Raw genomic sequence first — 24,144 nt, forward strand, 5'->3', positions numbered from 1 at the left:
GCACTCTACCAACTGAACCACATCCCTGGCTTCTGTCCGTTTTTAAACTGTTTCATTCTTGTGTCCTTTTTCCAATGGTAAAATAGAAGTTTCATAAATTCTGTTCTTGCACAACACACAAATCAGCACCACAGAGAAGATGGGATGCATTGCTGGAGCTCTCTTGCTGGGGCCAGTTTGGTTAATATCACACAATGGCCCAGAGAGTTTTATCAGTTTTCCTATCATTCAGTTGGTGCTGGGCTGAGGCTGGAGCTCAGTGGCACAGCACTCGTTTGGGGCTTGTGGGGCTCAGGTTCTATCCTCGGTGCTATAAAACTGCTTCATGATTTGGCTTCGCCTTTAAACTATTCTCCCCCTCCCTGAGACAGGATTTCTCTGTGTAACAACCCTGGCTGTCCTGGAACTTGCTCTGTAGACCAGATTGGCCTCAAACTCACAGAGATCTGCCTGACTCTGCCTTGTGAGTGCTGGGATTAAAGGTGGATGCTACTACCGCCAGGTTTAAGCTATTCTTTTTTGCATTGTTTTATTACTTCAAAAAATATCAATCTAAATTCCCACTCCCCTCCTCCCACTCCCTCTACACACCCTCCCATCCTTCCCTAAGCTATTATTTTTTTAAAAAAAATCATTTTTATCCCATGCTTTTTCAGACCCAGGCCAGCTGGCCTTGGTGAGTTCCCGATAGAACATCCCCATTGTCTTAGTGTGTGGGTGCACCCCTTGTGGTCCTGAGTTCCTTGCTCGTGCTCCGTCTCCTTCTGCTCCTGATTTGGACCTTGAGATTTCTGTCCGGTGCTCCAATGTGGATCTCTGTCTCTGTCTCCTTTTATCGCCTGATGAAGGTTAATATTCAGGAGACTGCCTATATGTTTTTCTTTGGGTTCTCCTTCTTATTTAGCTTCTCTAGGATCACTAATTATAGGCTCAATGTCCTTTTAGCTAGTGCATGCATGTGTGCGTGCATGCATGTGTACTTGTGTGAGTGTGTGTGTGTGTTTTCCATGTACATTCCAGGGACTGAACTCAGTTTATCAGACTTGGCAACAAAGTGCCTTTACCCCCTCAGCCATCTCCTCAGCTCCTTTTAAGCTCTTCTTGGTAAACCACTTAATGAAAATTTAAAAAGCTTAAACGTAAAAAAATTTAAAAAGATAAAAAAAAATTCATCAAACATATTAGCCATTGGATGATAAGGTAACAAAAAGTCTTGCCTTCTTCCATGACAGCGCTAGTGATGAAACAGTGGGTAGGTGATCTGCTTGACTCAACCATGATACAGGAATGTTTTATTTACAAGGAAGCTGGACAGATAATTGGAAAATACTTAAACCCTTAGCTGAGGGGCTACTGACTATAGAGGAGAAAGACGCCTTTTTCTTTGGACGTGTGGTCCCTGGTATGTTCTCCATGCCCCAGGGGATGGCCCCACACCTCTATACATCCAGGCAGCACTCAGAATCCTTCTAAAATTCTTTGAAACTTAGTCCACTAGAATAGACAAGAACTATATAAAAATAGTCTAAGAACTACGGTTACTTCAGCAAAATGTAAAGAAAGAACCTCACACATGTTTAGTACTGTTAATCCCCTACATACAGTCAACCACTTCAATAAATAAAGCAATGGACTTCTCAGTAAGGTAAACTTAAATAGTTACAAACGTACATGTAGAAAAAGGATACAGTAGTGCAAAAAATAAATTATTAAAACAGAAAGAAGTATGAACATTATTTTACACAATGCTCTATAAAACCTGAACCATTTGAAATGAGACCTCAAGTCAGTGAAAGAATACAGTGACGCCTGCATCCGCTTCCCATTCTAACCACACAGTCACTCAGCTACGACAAACAAACTTTTAGAAAAACTGACGCTAAACAGCGACTTTTACTGGCCTCTTCCACACCTCTGGCTGTTAGTGTCAAAAAGCATCTGAAGACAGAAAGTCAAACATGTCACATCCTTTCTGTCTTCCTACTCAACTTATGTGTGGTCAAAACGCATAGCAACATCTCTCAAAAATACTCTCTTCTGTTAACGTGTTATTACAACTAGATATCTGATACAAGAACATCACCCCAGGGCAGTGGATAGGGTGGAAATGCCTCCTTCCCAGTCTGCTCCCCCTAATTTTGGTTTCTGGCTATAAAGGCCAGGATTCGCCGAATACCATTCAGTCTATCCTTTAGGGACTTCATTGCTAGGAAGGGGAGCTGAGCTCTGGTTTCCAGGGGAAGAACGGCTAATGTCCACCAGCACCAGGCTGGACCGTTCGGATTAACCTGCAACAGAGAAACACAGTTCATCGATCCTGCTACCGTGCAGTCCACACACACAAGTCCCCACGCATAAAGTAAACACCCCACATGGGCCCACTTAGGTGTGTGGCCGAGACTGCTGAGAGCTTTCATCACTTCATTTGCTCTTCGTTCATTTCAGCTGAGCCCACAGCAACATGGTGGCAGCTGCTACGGGACACTATTGTTTCCTGGTCTCCCTGGTGGCTAGGTGAGGCCATAGACAAAACTGTGGCTAAGGAGAAGTGGTAAGTTCTGGGTCGTGCTCTGGGAAAAGAGCATGCGGCCTCTGACTACCTTTGTCTCCATATTTCTTTCCTTTTCTTTTCATTTTCTTTTTTTAAACTTTTGTTATTTTATGTGTATGGGGTTTTGTCTGCATGTCTGTCTGTGCACCACAGAGGCTGGAAGAAGGCACCTGATTCCCTTGGGCTGGTGGCTGTGAGCCCCTGTGTGGGTACTAGGAATTAAACCTGGGTCATCAAGAAGAACAGCCCGTGCTCTTAACCTCTGAGGCATCTCTACATCCTCTCCCCTTTCTCTAGCAAGACTGAAGACATGGTGATGACCAGTCTTCTTTAGTCAGGAAAAAAGAACTTTCTAGAGATGGCACAGCCCTGTGATAAAAGAGCCTGGGTCCTGGATGCTCTCTTGAAATAGAACTGTCTTAGTCCTCCAGGACTGGGGCCTTCTCCCTCATTGGAGCTGCAGTCTCTTTTAGTACTTGTTAAACCAAGCAAACCAGCATCTTACCACATACTCTGTGCTTCCTAAGCAGCGTGGTTTTACAAGCTCTGGAGTACCAACTATTTTCTCTCTTTCACTCCGAAGACCCTTTGGACTTATCCATTTAAAATTCAGGCCTTTAATCCTAGGGCTCTTTGGGCTTGGCATGATGGTTTCACACCCATTATTTTCTTACTTTGGTGGACGGCTGTAGTCTAAATATACCATGTCCCAAACAGAACCATAGCTACCTTCTCCCCTGAAACCAAGAGCTATGATTTCCAGTTTCAAAGAATAGCAAGCAAACATTTCAATTAGGAAATACATTCCTGTTAACCTTCGGGGTTTTCTCCAATAAAGACATGTCTCATCCCTTACCAATCCTTCACCGACATGTTCTTTGTTATCAGCTTCCTGAGCACACATCTTAGACATTTATTACTAAGCCTCAAATGAGTTTTCTTCCCACAACTTTCAGAACGAGTCAGCTTTCGGCTCGTAGAGAAGCGCTTGCTGGTCTCGCTCCCTCCATATGAAGTTATTTTACTCCAAAATGCTGTGTGGGTTTCTCCCTGAATGTCCCTGAAAGCATTGGGACACCCCCATCTCCTCTGTCTCTGTCTTTGTGTGTGTGTGTGTGTGTGTGTGTACCTCACTGTAGTGTGCAATCTATTTTCTTACAATCACTTTTGGATACCAGATTGCTATTCTGAGCTTTCTTTCCCAGGATCACCAGGCAGAGACTTAAGTTGATGTTAATACCATTGCTGTTTCTAAGAAACCTCCCACCGAGGCGCAAAATTCTTATTCGTGGAATTGCTTGGGGTTGCAGGATTAGATACAGCAAACTGGATGCGTTTTTGCTGTCGCCGCCACCACCAAGGCAACATGATAACAAAACTAATAAGAAAGGAAATGATTCGGACTTGCCATGTCATTATGGCCTTATGAATCACACCGAGGCACCTGTGCTTTCTCCTGTGGAAGATGTGCTTAGCACTGTTATTCTGTATCTTTTGCCTGACTGGCAGAGAATGTTCCTCAGCAGGTGAAGAGGAACATTAAGCTCGAACATGACCTTGTTCCAAGTTACGCTGACTTCTTAAATCACCATAGCCAAGAGCTGGGTCACCAGAAAGCACTTGCTGCCCTTGCTCTCTTTAGAACATGCGAGGGATGCCATTATACGGAGGGAGAAGAGCCACTCTGTGGGCTGCAGGAAGCAAGCCAGTTCAGCCCATTAGGGAGCAGATATGTGTTTTGAGGTCTCAGAATGAAGGAAGAGGAGGAACTTCAGACTCTTAATGATCCCCTCTGATTTTAGAGAAAAGTTGAGAAAGGGGAAAGATATTTACCCAAAGCCACACTGTCAGAAAAGTCAGAGTATGTATGTATATATATATATATATATATATATATATATATATATATAATCAGATTTTTCTATGGTAATAGAATCAGGGAGCATACGTTAGAAAAGAAATCAGAGAGGTTCCAGCAGTGTGGGGGCAGCCAGCTTAGCATATAGGGAAAGGCAGCATTAAGAGAATAGTACAGCTTAGTCCGTCTCTTCTCCAAACTGGAAGTCCCCACAAACACTGCCTGATTGAAAAACAAGGCAGGCAAATTGTGGGAAAACCGAATTCTCCCCACATTCCTAGTGTACTCTGGATCTGCAGCCTGAGCTTGTAGAGACCCAGGCCTCAAGGAAGAAGAGCAATCCAGTAGAACCTAATGAACTATGTCCTGGGGACCACCTTTCTCAGGACCTGCTCAACCTAGGAACAATGGCAAGAGTCTAGACTCGCAGGGTTACACATTGATGGGCCGGCTATGAAGGATTCTGCAGCTGGACTCTTGTAGCATAGGTGATCCTACCTCCTAGCTCTTGCAGAACTGGAAAAGGGGACATCAAGCCAGCTAGAGGTGCAACCTTAGTTTTCATCTCTCTTACTCCCTGGCTGTTACATTTGTCCCTGTCACCTAATATTACCATGGCTGTGGGTCTGGACTCCCATCGAAGGCTCTCCTGTCGGTAGTGTCGCTGCTCCCTTCCTCTCACCTCACCTATGTCTCAATATTTGTCTTAGTTCCAAGTTCCTACTACTTACCTTTATAAAGCCAATTCTGACTGGGGATCCTTTTGGTCCTACCTGTGATGCTCACTACTTAGCCACACAAGACTATATTGGATGCCAACCCCACACCCATCTAGTTACAAAGCCTGGAATGTCCCACCTGGTGGGGCAACCTGTTCTGAACAGATATACTTTTATACCTGGGGATCTTCATCTTTCTCTGGCATTGGACCAAAGTGATTTAGTATCCGATTCTTGAGCGATGTTTTGAGCGAATGAAACCACGAGGAGGCTTGCTCATACACACAGTTATGCAGCCCCATGAGTTCAGCACGGTCTTCTCCCTCAACCTGCAAATATCAAAATGCAAGTGAAGCAGTCTCTGCCTTCTCCACCCACCTCAGAGTTGTTTTCGGACACCCGACTCTCTTTTGAGATTCTGACCTGCCTTTCCTTTCCCCTTCTGGCTCTCTCCTCGGTCAAATGTGGAACACCCAGCAGCCAGGTGCTGGACTGGGTACGAATATGGCATAGAAAGCAGGAAGACGAAAGGTTTAACCGAGAAAAATGCCCGAAACAACAGGCAGAGAAACAACAGCGGGAAGCTTGAGCTAGCCCAGGTGATGGCATATGAGTAAAGTTCACTGGGCTGCTTTATGCCTCTGCCCCTTCCATCTTTATGTCCTTTTCTTCCCTACTCACTGGGAAGGGAGATACGGCTGTATCTGTGCCTCAGCACATCCTCAAGGCCAAATGAATTTATCCATTCACCATGCATCAATCTACAACCTAATTTATACAAATGAGCATAGGATTACTGACCTCTTCCTCTACCCCTTAGCTCAGGGTATATGACATTTTGCTTTTACTTTTGGGGACGCTGAATGACTCTGAGGTAGGAACACAGTTCTTAGGCAGGTTGGACATTTTAAAAATGAATTTCTATTGCAATCTACAATAATCTCAAAAAATGCACTGGAAAATATAAATCAAGCCGTAGTTAAAATGCTTATGTGTACCCCATTCTACACCGAGCCCCCAGAGGGAGAGAAAGGGGGAGAGAGGGCTTTGGATGCAGGTGGGCAGCTGCCCAGTAGCATTCATCTAGGACCAATTTGGTGAGAAATCCCAAGGCCCCAGTCCAATTCTGAGAAACCTCTTCACAATCATCTTTGTATACCAAGCTACAATAATAATTTGACTTTTAGGTTTCTTGATCCTGGCTGCCCTTACCTTTTGATCTTCAATGTATTCAATATCAGCTGTGTTGTAGCCATCCCGCTGGCCCTGATTGAGCACCTTGAAGCGCCTCTTGCCTATGCTGTCAACCACCGATCGGCCATCAGCAAAGAATTGGACATTTCTGATTTCTAGCATGCAGCCGTATTCTGCAAAGCTGGTTATTGAGAATCAAGTCAAGAGAGTGGATTGTTGATGAGTTCTGCCGTCCTTGGCCTAGATCACCATGCCTAGCACCCTGGGCTGTTTGCTAGAGGACTTCTCTGCGCTGATCTACAACTGTACCTATCCATCAGACAGCACCTGTGAGGAGAAAAGATCTGAACAGAATGGTAAACTGACTCTCATTTGTTGATTGCACACTATGTGCAGTGCTTTGGTTTCAATGTTTGTCCTTCTCAAAAGCTGGTGTTGAAATTGAATTGCCATTTTAACACTGGTCCTGCCTTTAAGAAGTGATCAGGCCTTGAAGGCATTGCCCACATGAGTGGATTAATTACTGCAAAAGTGTGTTCTTTAGCAAGAGGAGGGTTGGGCTTCCCTTCTCTCCCTTCCTCCTTGCCTTTCTACCAAGATGTTATCCACATCCTGGACATGAGAGCATATAATGATAGTCCTAGCCACAAAAGAGGCTGTTGGCAGGTGAACCACAAATTTGAGGTTGGCTTAGGCAACTTAGTCCTACCTGGTCTTAAATGAAATAAAATAGGCTTAGGATATAGTTCAATGGTAGAATAACTTCTGTGGTAGTCTGAACGCAATGATGGCCCTTTTAAGCTCATATGGAATGGCACTATTGGGAAGTGTGGCTTTGTTGGAGTAGGTATGGCCTTGGTGAAGGAAGTGTGGCAATGTGGAGGTGGGCTTTGAGGTCTCCTATGCTGAGGATATTACCCAGTGTCTGAGTCCACTTCCTATTGCCTTCTGACCAAGAGGTCTGCCTGTTTGCTGTCATGTTCTTTCATGACCATAACGGACTGAACCTCTGAACTGTAAGTGAGCCACCCCAGTTAAATGTTTTCCTTTAGAAGGGTTGCCATGGTCATGGTGTCTCTGCACAGCAACAGAAACCCTAACTAAGACACCTACCTAGACTCTGGATTCAGAAAAAGAAAACATTACTGTTATCAGATGCTGGCACATTGGCTGTAGGCATCACAGCCTTGATAACTGTAGGCATAAATGTCTATTGCCTGTGGTGGCTCACACCTGGAATCCTAATGTAGGGGAGGCTGAAGCAGAATTGCCATGAGTTTGAGGCAAGTCTGGGCTATACAGTGAGTTCCAGGTCACCTTAGGTTACAGTATGAAACCCTGGCTCAAAAAAACCCTATTGCTTATAAATTACTTGCTACACAACATTATATTACAGTATCCCCAATGGACTTATTTGGATAGGAACCTTGTGTAATGCTTGGAGCCCATCAGCTCTCCCAATAAGCAAGACCAGCTAGGTAGGCATACCATCATGCCCACTTAACATACAAAGAAACTGGAGACAGAAAGGCTAAATGATTTTCCCAACATCAAAGGTAACTCCAAGGCCAGCACTCAAATATTAAAGTGGGTAACTTAGCTCTAGGGCTAACACTCTTTACAAAACAATTTTGTTTGTGTGTTTCTGGGTTTCACTTGTTTTTGAGACAGGCTCTCATGTATTGTGGGCTGTCCCTGGACTTCGCATGTAGTCATGGGTGACCTTAAACTTTGTTTTATCTTGTCTCCAACTCACTACTATTGGGATTGTGGGTGTGCAGCACTCCAGGTTTATGTACTGCGGAGGATCGATTCCCAGGCTTTGTGACTGACAGGCAAGCTGAGCTACAGCCCTAGCCTACAAGACAAGTTTTGCAATGTATGGAACCTGCTTAATGAAAGATTACCTCTGGGGTTACTTAAAATAGAACTCATACTATAAAGTAGGTATCAGAGGGAACGTGATCCTCACAGATGTTTGGGTGCTCTGAGCTGGCTAACCTCACGAACTTGGTTGATCCCACCACACGAAGCCCTCCGAAGTAAAAGAGAAATCCCCTTATGTTGAAATAAGGGTGGTGGGGCTGTGTCCCCAGCACCCCGGCTGCCTGGCTAGCTTATGTCCAAAATAACAACACACAAACTGTATTCATTTAATCACTGCTTGGCCCATTTCTATCTAGCCTCTTCTAGGCTAATTCTCACATATTAATTTAGCCCATTTCTAATCATCTGTGTAGCGCCCCTAGGTGCGCTTACTGGGAAGATTCTAGCCTATGTCCATCCTGGGTCGGAGCTTCATCGGGTGCGTCTGCCTGGGAGCTGGGAGCATGGCGTCTCTCTGAGGCGTCTGCTCCCGAGAGGAGAGCTCTGGAGTCTGAGCTCACTTCCTCTTCCTCCCAGCGTTCTGTTCTGTTTACTCCTCCCACCTATCTTCTAACCAATGAGGGCCAAGCAGTTTCTATTTATTTAACCAATGACCTTCCTCCATCACCCTTATACCTAACTTCCCTGTTCCCTAGGTCTCCTCACTTACCCTCTGACAGGATCTCCAAGGCACATGCCAAACTGTTTTGTGCCTGTCTCAATACATCTCCGAATCATCAGGCGATAACAAGGCTCAAAGATATGCAGGGGACAAGGGACAGTGGGATAGGCCATGGTGCAAACGAAAATAGGCACATTCTTAGTTAAGCTGTCGGGAAGAGAAGATGAAATGGATCTTAAACCAATGGAGCAGAGAACCGACAGGTTGGTCAATGTCACAGTATGTTTCCTTGGAGTAAGACAAGGAGTCATCAAAGTTTAATGGCGGATAGGGAAACATTGAAGTGCACTTGATTCTGTAAGGCAATTTCCATGATCCAAGTCTGAAAGCCTAAGCTGGCATTGCACACATTCTAAGTTTGTTGATTAGATCTCGATTACCATAATACTGTATTATAATACTAATACAGTAATACAGTATACTAATACATAATATAATACATAATGATGTATTATAATACTAATAGCATAGTACTATGCTGCTCCTACCTTTCTTCCCTCCCTTTCTCCCTCCCTCTCTCTCATTTGGACCACTTCAGGCATTTTGTTTGAGATATGAAGAAGAGCACTGATGTTATAAATGCACCCAGCTTTGCAGATGGGCAGTACCGCAAAGTCCTTACAAGCATCTCAAGTTTGCCACGTCTCTCAGAGACCATTGAGAGCAGACCCAGCTAGGAGGAGTAGCCAGCAAGAGACCGCCAAGACAAATGTAGCCCAGTGATGCTCAAATGCTCATGGACATAAGAATAATTGGGGACCCTTAAGTCTAGATGACTGGACCATTACACCTTCAGAGATACTGATGCATTCCCTCTGGAATTGCGATGCAGGAATCTGCCTTTCAATAAATATCCTTGAAAATTCAGACACATGGCTCTATGGGGAATCCCCAACTGGGACAGCTCTTCATAGATCCTAGTCCCCTGAAGCATCCAGTAAAACTGGTGCAGGGACACTACATCTAAAGGGGCCAAGAAATGTAAGACCATCTGTATAAATCCTAAAAGGGGTCCAGTCTGAGATGCCTTTAAACAGAAAGCCCCTCAGTATGTACCACTATTTATTAGGACAACTTTGCATGATAGTTGAGAAAAGGACTCAGAGAGGTTAAAACAACCATTCTCAACCTGTGGGTCATGACCCCTTTGGGGGTCAAATAGCCCTTTCACAGTGGTTGCATATCAGATACTCTGCATAGCAGGTATTTGCATTATGATTTATAACAGCAGCAAAATTGCAGTTATGAAGTAGCAACGAAAATATTTTTATGGTTGGGACTCCCATGTTATGAGGAACTGTATTAGAAGGTCACAGCGTTAGGAAGGTTGAGAACCACTGGGTTAAAGACTAAGTGAAGGATCAGAAATGAGATAAAACTGTGCAGAGTGGTTTCAATATAAAAAAAAATTTAGTCTCTGAGAAAAACATGTGAAGTGAAGGCACATCCAGACAAATGGGACGCCCAGTTCGAAAGTGATCTCTTCCCAGAGGGCATAAAAACAGCCGTGATTTTTCCCTCAGGAAGCTGTTTTCCAGCAGAACGCTGTCAGAACTCTTAGGGAGGGCCGGGTAGAGGGCAGCAGCCAGAGGTGCAGGACTTAGCTGTTATTTCCTGCTTTTTTGCTAAGTGCATGGCACTCAGAGCCCCGGAAGATCCAATTATGTCTCCATTCCGAGCCTTCCCCTCTCATACTGTGCAGCAGAGAAAATACACAGCGAGTATAGGCACTATTGCCTTAATAAGTGCTTGCTGTGCAGCAACTCATTCGGGTCTTCAGAATAAGCCTACAATACAAGAGCTATCAGCTTCAAGTCACTGGCAAGGGAACTGAATCCCAGAAAGGTTGAATGGCATGTCCACGACCACGAAACACACTCCCTGATAGAACTGGGCCTTAACCCCAGGTGTGGCTTCACACCACTGTTTACCCAGCCATCACCCGCTTAAGGACTTGAAGGCATCTCCTAGCTGTCTCATGAGGTCTGCTGATTAAGCTGCCCGTTAACTCAGTCCAGCCCATAGCACGTACTTCCTAGTGCTGAGACGCATCAGGTGCCTCTGTGCTTTGCCGCTGAGCTTCTTAGGAGACATACTGGTAAATGTTTAACAACTGCTTCTGAGAGGGATGCGGGGGGGGGGAGGACAATTTGTAGCATTTGTTGACTTCCATGATGCAAATATTCTCCTCATGGCCATGTCAAGCTAGTAACGACATGGCATCATTGAACCAGAAGTTGCTAGGAAATGTGTCAGTTTTTGTGAGTGGACACACATGAAACGGAAGCCAGAAACATGCATTAAACATACTTAGAAAGTTCTTCCATTTCCTCTTCATGAAGGCGCTTTCGTTCCCTGAGTTCTTCTGGCAGGAATTTAGCTATTAGTTCTTCCATTATTATGTTCTTGCTGTACTTTCTTGATTGAAAGCCCTAGAAATGGATCAAAGTAATGAGATAATATACAGTCCACACGAAAAAAAAAAAACACAGACAATCAAGTGTAGCCCAGATGTAGTCTGATGGAGACCAGACAGTAGTCAAATCATGCATGTGTTGTAATTTGGATTTGGAAGCTAATCCAGCCACAATATATGTATCTTTTGGATGTTAGAGTTATGATTTTCCTAAAAAAATTCAATTGAACATTTATAATTAAAAAATATTTTAACAAAAAATGTTGCATTAAGCTTTTGAAAAATTTCACAGATGTCATAAAGCTTTGGATTTGAGAGGTTCATGTCTGAACTGTATTTTTGTGTTTACGAACTCTATCTTGGAAGTGCTGAAACACAAAGGGTCCAGAGAATCAGACAGCTGTGTTCATGTACCCTTTGTTGCCTTGCCCACCTCCACTCCAATCGAATCCCTGGCTCCTAGATATTGCCAAGTCTCCATGTCTTAACTTTAGTTAAAATAGAAACCACACAAAAACTAATGGCCAAATACAGGTGGTTGTCTCATTGCCAGTTTATGTCACCATCTTAGGTATCACTGAAACTCAGAATCAGACTTAGGTTAGAATGTCCCTACCATATGCATACCCAGAGATCTAAGTGCAGTATGTATTAATAATATGGCCCAAACATTGAATGGTAAAATATCTTCTAATAGAACAGTAAAACCTTAGAGGAGAACTTATTATTTCAACTTTCCTAAAGCAATACAATCTATTTGTAATTGTATTCTAAATACTTATCCTTCAGGGACGTGCAGCTCTCACCCCTCACCGAAGAAGCTTCTTTTTGTAGCAGACAAAGACTAGTACAGAAAGTCACAACTGGTCAAAATGTAGATAACAATCCACTGTGGGCTGCTCATCCCCAATTGAACAACTACAACACAATCCCTACATGTAAGACTCAGGACATCACAGAAGAGGGGGCAGAAAGGCGGTAAGAGCCAGAGGACCAGGATGTGTGCTTCCTTCTCTATATGCCTGGAAAGTTGTACCCATAAAATCTGAACAAAAATACAATTCTCTAAACAAGGCTTGAACAAATGACATCCCCAGAAAACCTATTATTTGTGTAATGAGGAAATCCCATGAAGCTATTCCTAGATGAGGAGCTCCAGGCCACTAAAGGCTGCTGGGAGGGGAAGGATCCATCTTCCCCAGGGAGAAAGCCGTTAATTGGTCATTTAATATCAGTGATCAGCCCCAAGAGCACATGCGTATGAGCAACACTAACTGGACTCGGAAAGTCGTAGTTATATATTTATATGCACACATATATGAAACACTAGTTAAAGAATATGAGGTCACAAAATTGAGAGGGAGTGGGGGGGTCATAGGCAGGATTGGATGGAAGGAGAGAGGGAAAAAGGAAGTAAATACAGCACTCGTGAAATTCTCAAATAATAATAAATAAAAAATTAATATCTGCAGAGAATTGATTGTGGTGGGACTCAGCAGAGGGAGCTCCTAAGTACCAAATTGCTGGCTTCAGACAATTAATTTTGTTTCTTCCCCAGGAGTCTCTACTCAACAACTAACATGGCTGGAATATGTATCACTCTGTTAAGTGGTGGAAGTATGCCCCTGGATGAATACAGAGCTAGATGAGAATATCTTCGAGCCTCTGAGTCTGAGATCCCACGGCTTCTGCCTTCTGGATGCCTTATCAAGTACGGCCATTGCATGGCAACAGGCAAAAATCCATAATGTCCAGTCCCAGGTTTTAGGGGAAAGCAGTGCCTCAAGAGGTAGGCAGTCTACGTGGGAAAGTGATTCCTCTGCTGATGCTAAAACAAAACTCCAGGAAGCGGACACCCTAAAATGGTAACAGCGCTTTTCTCTAGAGGCTGAGCATATGGTAGATGTTTCTCCTTCTGTTGGTGTGAACTTTATGGTGTTAACTAACTCAGCATGGATATCTCATTTAAATAGAAGAACCATGAGAATCTTATCTACAATCAGGTTGTGAATCCCACGTCTTTATCTAAGTGAAGCTATTCCATTAGCGGTTTCCCATTCTCCTTCTCAAGGCTACCCTGGACGATGGCTTCGCTCTAGCTCCTTTTTGTCAATGTCAGAGGTAAGAGAGGCTCAGCATGCACTTCTGTGGGCCTATAAGAACCTATAAATAGGGGGGTTTGGAGAAATGGCTCAGTGGTAAAGAGCATTGCCTGCTCTTCCAAAGGTCCTGAGTTCAATTCCCAGCAACCACATGGTGGCTCACAACCATCTGAACTGAGATCTGGTGCCCTCTTCTGGCCTGCAGACATACACACAGACAGACTATTGTATACATAATAAATAAATAAATAAATATTTGTAAAAAAAAGAACTTATAAATAATCACTTTTCTTCATGAGACAAGGTCTATCCTGGGTGACTCAGGTAGACATTGAACTCACAATGCCACTGTCTCAGCTTCCCAAATCCTGGAACTACCAGCCTGCGTTGCCATTCTCTAGAGATAACCCAGCTCCTGCGGCCTCTTTTCAGGGATGATAAGGGGAAAGCAACAGTAATACTGTTTGTAAGCTGAGATCCTCGAGTCTCTGAAGGAAGGAAAGCAACATACATCTCTTTCTTTTGCTATAGGAAAGCCCATAAGGCCCACATGAAGATATACGCTTGCATCGTTAATTTTGATGACTCTCAAGTCCTCAAAGCTTGACAAGTATCTGCTGATAAGAGCGGTGGCTCCCGAGGAGTTGTCGAAAGATCACATTGACATCTGAGATGGTTCTCTGAGCAGGTGGTGGCTGGGGCCTACAGCAGCTGACCTCTTTAAGCATAAGTAAACATCACTGTATGCCGAAGTCAGAGCTATCTAGTTCAAGGATAGTGGAAGCAAAATTCACTCAAGATTATTGTTTATGCAGTGCCACAAAGGTACCAGAACCAAGATTTCTGTTTATCGTCTAGTTCATGCTTTTGCTTCTAACACAAATGAACTTCATTACTGAGAGTTATTGAAAAGCTAGATGTTGCCTCATTTTCCTGAAGGACTTTGTGGAGAGAGAAAGGATGTTTAGGAGACAGCAGAAATAAACAGATGGTAAGCGGGGGGGGGGGGGGGGGAGGGATGGGGGGAGGTATTTTGGCCAAGCACAGTACAGTGGCTTAGGACCCAGTTGAGCACTGAGTTAGTAAAAAATAAGTTAACACAACCGAGGAAGAAAGAGCGGTTTACCTGGAAAAGAGAATCTTTGCACAGTGGACACTTCGCGTTATGATCTAGGCATCTCTCAAGACACTTCATGCAAAAGGTATGCCCACAAGTTGTTGTGACTGGCTCATAGAATAATCTGAAATTTAGCAAATGAAATAGAAGAAATTTTAATGAGATTTCAAAATAAAAGATAGGGGCATTCATGGTTAAGTGTTCACAGAACTCTTTATCCAAACCTGAGGGAGGGCACTCTGTGTGTCTTATCGCCAGCATTTTCCTTTTCATTCCTGAACTATATGTAGAAAGATGCAGAGCTTCATATTTAGGGCATAACCAAATTATTTTGTAACATTAGCCTTTTCCTGTCTGGTCTAAGAAAAATTCAGATTAGTGCTCAGAGTGTCTGAACAGATTCCATTATTAAGAAAGTATTTGGCCAACCTGTTTACCAGAGTATACTGTAAGCACACAAATACGTACGGAGAGATAGCCACATGCATACACACACATAGACCATGTATACCATATTACAATGGGGGAAAAACTCAATTCGTTTGCTAACCTTTAATTTTTCCTTCATTTAAGTGACATTTGGTGCCTGAAGGTTCTTACATCTGTAACAAACATGCGCCTGCCTCTTGTGTGGATAGATAATTTTCCTAGCAGTAGTAAGTAATATGCTAACGCATTTACTCCTATCAATAGACATGTAAAATATGTGCATATATCTACTTACATTCTTACAAATAAAAGTATGTTTATATGTACCATATTCCTAATAGATCTTATTGCTTTCAGAAGGGAGGATTTTTTGTTTTGTTTTTTGTTTTTTGAGACAGGGTTTCTCTGTAGCTTTGGAGCCTGTCCTGGAACTAACTCTTATAGACCAGACTGGCCTCGAACTCACAGAGATCTGCCTGCCTCTGTTTCCCTAGTGCTGGGATTAAAGGCGTGCACCACCAATACCCGGCAGGAGGATGTTTTTAAATCAATCTGGGGAAACTGGGGACCCTTAATAAAAAAGTATTCTACACATTCAGAGATGCATAGATTTATTTTGTGTAAAGAGAGGTTCATCTGAAGCAGGACCAAGAGTTAGGGGACAGCTGGTGGTGACTATTAACTGGGGCTCAGCCGGATGATGGTGGTACACACCTTTAATCCCTGCACTCAGAAGGCAGAGGAAGGCGGATCTCTGTGAGTTCGAGGCCAGCCTGGTCTATAGAACAAGTTCCAGGACAGAAAGAGCTGTTACACAGAGAAACCCTGTCTCAAAAAAAAAAATTAAATAAATAAATAAAGAAAGAAATGAAGAAGAAGAAGAGGAGGAGGAGGAGCAAGTGGCTTTTACATTGAGCAAGATGAGACAAATCTTGGCCAGCTTCTTTTGACTTCCCACGAGTGTTCAATTTAGAGCAAGAGGTTGTGAGCCTTGTGGTATATGGTATCACACATATTTAATTAGAGGTCAATAGAAGAGGTCAATGATTTGAGAAGGAGGAAGGAGACACAGGAGGAGTTGGAGGGGGAAAGGGAGAGCTGAAAATAATGTAAACACAGGACTCAGAAATGATAGTCTCAAAAAATCAATTAGAAAAGAACTGTAAACATTTGCTGCACCTCAATACATCCCAATGAGTTATTTTATTTGGTTGATTTGTTTGAGGAAAAACTTGGCAAGCATCTTTCTAAATGCAATAAGGATATGCAAAAGGCTGAGAGCCAAGACACATCTGAAGAACAAGGATGTGGGAGGGCTTGCTTTACCAAGCATCAGAACTTATTATAAAGCTACGATGGTTAAAACAGTATGTACCAGCACAAGGAAAAATAGATCCATGGAACAGAATAGAAAGCTCAGGAATAGAACCAGGCATGGATTCTTGACTTATGACAAATGTGACATTTGCAAACAGGGCCACAGGAGGGTTTGAAAGCACAAACAATCTGTATAAAGGCTAGAGCCCCTATCTGGACAGAGACATGAAAGTGGGCCATCTTTTATACCACACACAAAAATCAATTCCAGGTGATGTGAAAAAAAAATAAATCTGAAAAGAAAAAACAACTTCCAGAACGTAAAATCGGAGAACATCTTGATGAAACAGAGATGGAAGTAGAGAAAACTCAAAGAAACACTAACTATAAGTGAGAAGATCACTAATTTCAACTGCACTAAGATTAAGAATTTTTAAGTTCATCTAAAAGCATAATTAAAAGGGCAAGGGGAGAGTGCTTGCCATGCCCAGGTAAGAAAAAGCTTGTATCTAAAATATACCTAGAACTTGTAAGAAAAACACACCCAAAGCAGTAGGGAAAACCAATAACCTAGTAGAAAACCAGGCAAACACTGGCACACGCAAAAGCGGTGGCCATCCATGATATTTCTAAACTAGAGCCAGCCCAGCTAAGTACCCATCTAGAATAGAACGAGGAGACTGTGGTACACTCACACAACGAGACGCCGTGTGCTAATGAAAATGAACAAACCACTTACATGTTGATACGGACTTTAAAAGAAGAAACCAGACTGAAGAAATATACTAAAATTCAATCTAAGTTTTACAATTTAGGACAAATCAGAGTATACCCTTTACAGCTGCAAATACGCATGGCGAACTTATAAGAAGGAACAAACTAGAACTCAAGAGTGTAGCTTGGAGGTTACAGTAGTTACTTTTATATTGCATGCCTTCCCAGTGCTGGGATTAAAGGTGCACACCACCACTACCCATTCTTCATTGTTTGTTTTTTTTTTTTTTTAAGATAAGGTCTTGTTCTATAGCACCATTGGCCTAAGAGCACTGGCAAGCCTCTTGCCTCAGTTTCTTGCTCGCTGGGATTAGAAATATGTGCTGCCTCCCCTCGATTCCTCACCCTTGCTGTTTCTCAGGGGCGGGTTCTCACTCTGTAGCTCAGGCTGGCCTGTGACTCCTAATTCACCTGCTTCAAACTTCTGAGTATTGGTATTATAGGCATACTCATGATATCTGAATACTTTTAGATATTATTGATTATACATATGAGGATAATTGATAAATTCTATCTACTGCTAATATACAAAACTATTTTTTCTTGAGAGCTTGATGATTGAGACTACTGCTCTTTTAAGACCATAAATATATTTATCCTGCTGTATTTATGGTTGTGTGCAACACTATTTTTCATTAAAATTAACTTTATATATCAATAAGTGGCAATTATGATAAACTATTTTACTGCTGAGGAAATTAAAATGCAAGCAGACGAGATAACATGCCCAAGATTACAGAGTTAGCTGGTAGACAGAAAGCTTGGGATGTATAATCACATCTGACTCCACAACTAATCTTCCTCTTTCGGTCTACAAGACAGCTAGGACTACATGTGTCCTTATATTCAACTGCATTCCAGCCACTCAGCCGACATCTGCCCGCCCAAGTGCACTTCCACAAACGCTTTCCTCCTTCCCTTTCTGTCACTCTCCCTCCTCCCCTCTGCTCTGCAGAGAGAGACACACAAAGCATCTTACCTACGAAGAGAGAGAGGTATATACTGGGACGTCTGTCTGTCCTTTTTTCACTTAAGATAAGGGTTTTGAAAACACTTCAGAGAGACAGCTTTAAATCAGAGCAGGGCTGGCTTGTCTCACAAGAAAGCATTTCACATTATCAGAGCGATGTGGTAAACAATAGTAAGAAAAAAATCCCTTCCCTTAGATGTCAGTCCAGATAAAACGTCTGGCTTATCTGGAAAGAGCTATCTTTCCCCACCAGTGACAGCCTTGCACTGTGTTCTTTTGCTGTCAGGTTACAGCAAAGAGAGAAAAAGAAGCAGGAGGGAAAGAGAAGGAAAGGAAAGGAAAACTACCTTAATACCCAGTGACTTAGGGAGCTATAACAAGATTATATATAAAACTGACCCTTTTGCTCATCGCCAGATGGCATGGTGGCTGGTCACTATGCCACCAGAGAACTAGTTCAGATAGCAAACAGTCTCATTTCATATCTCAGAATACAGAATTATCGCAAAGGTATTGTTTTACAGAAGCCCAGAGATGAGCCCCAATGGCTACAGTGATGCATGCCAGATAAACCTCAAGGGGAATTTCATGCCCCTAATGATTGCAGGGCAGGATTCTGAGATGTGGGGGTCATTGGGGCAGACTTCCCTTAATGGAGTCCTTCCAATTCAGCAGTGTTGACTTAAAGACAGAAAAGGGTTTCATTATGTACTCTCCAATTACTCTTCCCACTTTTTAGAAAAATAGGGCCTCCTGTAGCCCAGCATGGCCTTGAACTCACTATGTAGCCAAAAATCACCTTGAACTCTTCACCTTCCTACATCGACATCCCAAGTGCTGGGATTGCAGTGTGTGCTGGCTGCTACCCCTGGCTTCCAGTCACACTTTCCACCCTTTCCCCTGTGAAACTTACAACCCAATCTATTTCCTCTCTCGAATCAAAATGTATAAATTCATGCTTTGTCTCCCTTTTCTCCACCAGGGCTTAGATTTCAGTCTAGAATCTTGAACAGGTAGTACAAATGTCTAATTCACACCCAAGCATCTTGAAACTACCTGTGATTTTAGACCCGTGATGGTTAATACCAATTGCCAACCTGATGGATCTAGATTCACAAAGAGAGAACCCTCCAGGACACTTGTGAGAGATTGTCTAGGTTAGTCTGAGGTGGAAAGACCCATCTGAACTGTGGGAAGTGCCATGCATGGCCTGGGCTGGGATCTTGACTGAAAAGGAGCCAGTGAGCTAAGCAATGACACTCCTTAGGGCCTGTTTCCTGTATATTGGGAACTCAATGTGAGCTAGAGGCAGGGCTCCTGATCTTACAACCACACTTTGCCCACCTGCTGTTAGGCCTGCCTCACCATGAGAGCACCAACCCGCCAAAGGAAAGCCAGAATAAATACTTCCTCCCTGAAATTGCTCTGGTCAAATATTTAGTCAGAGCAACGAGAAAAGTAGCCAAATACAAAGCCTCTCCTCCAAAGACACACCAGGGCCAAAACAAAACCCACCAACAATCGTGACAAAACTACCAATGGCTACAAGTGGGAAAAGGAACTTTTGAAGCCTAGAAAAACACAGGTGAGGGCATCCACACTAAAGAAATTCCGTCGGCATCTGATGTGGAACTTCCAGACAGAGCCTGTTGGAAGGGAAGCTGCATGTTTCTTCCCAACCGCTGAAGTGTTAAGAGCTTCTAATCAAAAAGTCCTCTAGGCTAGCCAGGTTCCTTACACCATAAGACAGCGAGAGTCTAGCTATAATTTAGTAGCCTACATAACAGCTAGCTACTCTGGGCAAAGACGGAACAAGGGGTCAGAAAGAGGGACACAGTGGCTTTTAAGCTTAGGGGGTGTGAACTAGACGGGGTGCTTATCCTCCGTGTGTTTATTTCTTAAACCAAATTCCTAACTCTTCTACAAAGTCCCTTGTGGTTAGGACAAAGAAGATGAAAGAGGAAAAGAAAAGGAAGACGAACAAAAGAATTTCAACCTCAGGATTTTTATTCCACAGGGAAAACACAAACAGGATGAGTCTGTATGTTTGATTGTGGGTCGCCCGGTTTTGGCAGGAGTGTTAAGGAGGGTTAAGCAGAACAAAGACCTGCTCTTTCTGAGGAAGCTAAATTAAATCTACTTCACAGTGCCTATCATGGGCTTTAGAGCCACTGATTCAGTAGGTACCGAGCCCCTTCTCGGCTTGAAAGCAGGTTTTGCTGTCTCCTACCTTGGTTTAGCATGATGCACTTGCCACTCTGTTGTGAGGGGCGGGATGAAGCGGTGTAAGGATCCACTTCTACTGTTCAGCACACTCTTGTCTACACCACCTAAGCGGACTCCTGACAGTGTGTTTTGCAGCTTAGTTTGATGACTGGCTAAGACCTGTCTATGCTTATGAACAAATCTTGCTACAACAGATTTTTTTTGTGTATTATTATTTTACTATTATTGTTGTGATACTGATTATTAAATCCAGAACCTCATGAATGGTAGCCAAGTCCTCTCCCACTGAGCTACTCCCCTAGACCCAAGTATATTTTCTCTAAGAAAAGTCTGTGTTTTAGGTAATAGTTAATTCTTAATCAGATGATTAAGAAAAGTCATTCAGAATATAAACTCATATGACCAATAGGAGAGGAATAAGCTCGCAAAGGACAGGCAAACATTTGTTCAAGTGTCTCAGTTCTTTCTTAATACTTTTGGAGAAAGTCACCTCATTTGAGAATCTAAAGGAATGCTATGTGCTTTCCTCTTAGAAATATGCACAACCCACACACACACACACACCACACACACACACACACACACTTTTGCTTATTACTTCAATGAATTCATGGATCTATTTGAATATACACAAAGAGCTTCCTCGAGGTCTATGGCTCTAACATGAAAGACCCTCTGGGTAAGAAGAAAAAAACTGTTAATTTTTTGAGTAACTCCCTGTATTCCAGACACTACTCTAGGCACTGAATAGTTTTTCTTAATCAGTCATCACAGCTCTGGAGTTCACTGCCCTGTTTTCCTACTTTACTAAAGAAAAAAGAGTGGCAGAAAATGTCACTTGCTCTAGGACAGAGTCTGTAGGTGGAAGAGCTAGGATCCCAACAGTGGCTTCAGAGCCCTTTCTCTCAGCTACTACACCACAGCTATGAAATGAAATAAACTATTACATTTCAAGGTGGTGAACAGACCACAATCACAGAATCTTTCTAGTTGTCCTTGAAGTGTGGCATATGGATAATCTGCTCTTTAGAGCCCTGAGGAAGTATAGATAACATACTAGTTGGAAGGAAAATGCTTGACCAAGAATCATATGTACTGTTCTTTAGACAGCATAAAATACACACCAATGGTAGGCTTCTCTTTGGTTCCAAGAAAATGCTTATGGCATTGATATTAACCCTTAAGTCCTTAATGTAGTAGTTTAGATCAGGGTCACAAGTTCAAATACCTCGAAGGCTCGAGCAATAATGTGAGACAGGCTGGGATAAGTTCGTGGGATCATGACCAGCTGGCAAGTGTATGCCCACTGTACAGTCATACATAACAACATCAGATCTAATGAGGACCAAATAAACATGCTCCACTTGGGGCCCATCAGTTTTTGACCTTTGTTGCTTTGCCACTCCCCCAGATCTTTTGAAATCATGACTTAAGGATGTAAAGATCACCATTTGTAAGCTGGGGACACCAGCGGTTCTCGTGACAATGTGATTTCCATCTCATCTGGGCCATGATTTTTACATACTAACTAACTCAAGAGTTACTAGAGGGAAAGGCCCAGCCACCAAAGAGAAGGAACTAGCAAGCAGTTAAGTGATGACCCACGTCACATACCTCATACACAGTGAGCATTCAAGGTCAGTCGCATCAAGGGATGTAAGTGGAATACTGAGATCAGGTTTGGCCCCCTCATCAGCAGGGTGATCTGTGATTTAGAACAACAGCAAAGTCAGAGCTGCATCAACTTGGTTTTACAAACAAGTACTTCTGAGTGAAAAAAAAAAAGAAGTTTTCAAACTTCCCCCAGAGTTTAATTTTGTGGCTGCCTGAGCAATTGCCAGGCATTCCCTAAAGTGGACTTCCAGGGGGTGTTTGAGCAGTCTCCATAGACAGAAGGCCAAGGCTAGAGCTCCTGGCGAGCATTCAAATTCATTAGCAGCAGTGGCAACTCCATGGAGTGAGCCAGGTCTTCAAAGCTCACACTTAATCTTGGAAAGATAGGGGAGGCCTGCTTCTCAGAACACAACTAAGTGAGACATGACCACACCTTTCCCCATCCTACATTCCCAGACCAGGGATGAGGGCAGGAAATGGTTGGCCTGGAAGAAAGTGACATGATGGAAAGCATGGATGGTGTTACTTGATGCGGTACCCTACCCCCGATTGTCTTGACTACGGATGCTAATTATCACTTTTCTGTGTGGCGGCTACCCCGCACACTCACATTCTGTGAGAAACCTCACAGCAACCCCTGGATTTAACAGCTGGTGAGTGCCAGAGCTAGGTCACAAACTCAGAGCCAGAGGATCCCCCGCCCCCCACAAAAAAAAAAACCGAGGGAAACTACATATGTCAGTGAGCCCAGTCATCTGCATTAAGCTCCTTTCTCCCTGGGTGGAATTAGTACCTTGTCTGGGGACTTTATTAGGCACGTCCAGGTCTTCTTGGTTTTCATCAACTTGGCAATGGTTCCTTTTCTTTTCCTTGCATTTGCCGGTCCTGATGGAGGCAGTATTGAGCTTCTCTTCTTCCTGATCTTTTCCATTGTCCTCCTGACTCCCCACCTTTACTTGAGCTGAGTTCTTCAGGGCTGCTGCTTTCTCCCTGAGCTGCTGCTTCCTCCTGACTTGAACAGTGTGGAAGCTCTGGACTTTCTAGATGGAGCAAAAGCCAGATATCAGAATCGACTAGAGACCAATATCGTCCTCCAATATTGTCCCCCTTAGGGGACAAAAAGGAAACAACATAATCCTGCTCTTCACCTCCTGACCTCTCAGTGGATACATAACTCAATGGAGGGCCAGTCATGGGGCTTACTGCTCACACACCCAATCTATGTCAAAGGCTTGCCTTGCTTAATAGAGTTAGGGGACTTCCCTAGGCACGGCCAAAAGGCACATGGGAGGAAAAGCTTCCTGGGCAGGGGAGAAAGGGACTGTAAGGGAAGGCACCACTCTTCCCTCCTATCCACATCACTCCCCCGGTGGTCTGTGAGGAAAGCAAAGCATTCTGTGAGGGGTATCCTGTTACCGGATACTTCCTCTCACCCTTGCCATCATTCGTCGCCATTCTTTAAAGGACTTTAGGAAAGGCTTTGGGGCCAGCTCTGTACAGGCCTTCCAAAGCAGCCCATGTTCCAGGGCTGTATGCTAGTTTCATCAAAGGAGCAGGGGACAATCCATTCCTTTCCCTCAATTTTGGGTGAAAAGTCTGAAAAAGAGACATAATAGTTTGGCATAATAGCTGGTCTCTAGCCTTTTAGAGAATTTGGTCCACTAGGAAGGTATTGGGAAGCGGAACTAAAAGTAATTGCAAAGATGTGCTTATGCACAGTGCTCCGGAGAAGCTCTCTTCTGCAATCGAAATCAATATTTGACAGCAAAAGGCTCACTTTCCGTTGTTTCTCCTCTACCCTTGCCAGCAATCCTAGTGGACACAGGCGGGAAGAAACAAAGAAGTGGAGAGGAAAGGAGAGGACGTGGCTTTTCTCATCCTACATCCCAGGGGGTTCTCAAGTACTAAATTAAATAACACTACAGTCTTGACTTTCCATGAGCCCAGAGCACTGTCCACATAAGACCCCAAGGCATTGCAAAACAATGTTTGGGTGAAAATACACTTGCTGCTCCCCAGTCTGCTCACATTGAAAAGCCAGAAGCTCTGTTTCCTTCATTTTAGACTGAGTGGCAAATCGAATTCCCCACTGCAGACCCTGGGTCCTCATGTTAGCTGCGTTAGTCATCTACTAATGACCACTAGGGACTCTCTGATTTCAGGAGATATTCCAAGTTCTGCCTTTACCAAGAAAAAACAGCCGCCTTGGGTTTTATTCCTTCTCTAGAGCAGACACAAAAACTAGGAAGACGTGAGCATCCAGGGCTTATATACAAGTAAGGAACTTCAGGCACAAATGGAAAACTGCT

At 43.4% G+C, this 24,144-nt stretch overlaps 1 pseudogene; it reads right to left on the reverse strand.

Moving 5' to 3' along the window:
• Window positions 1–2,132: 2,132 nt before the first annotated feature.
• On the reverse strand, window positions 2,133–23,290 carry LOC121445797 (annotated as a pseudogene).
• Between the last annotated feature and the right edge of the window lie 854 nt (window positions 23,291–24,144).

Source organism: Microtus oregoni, unplaced genomic scaffold (genome assembly GCF_018167655.1).
Source record: "Microtus oregoni isolate MIOR12 unplaced genomic scaffold, Mior012 000701F_ref0000096, whole genome shotgun sequence".
Lineage (NCBI taxonomy): Eukaryota > Metazoa > Chordata > Mammalia > Rodentia > Cricetidae > Microtus > Microtus oregoni.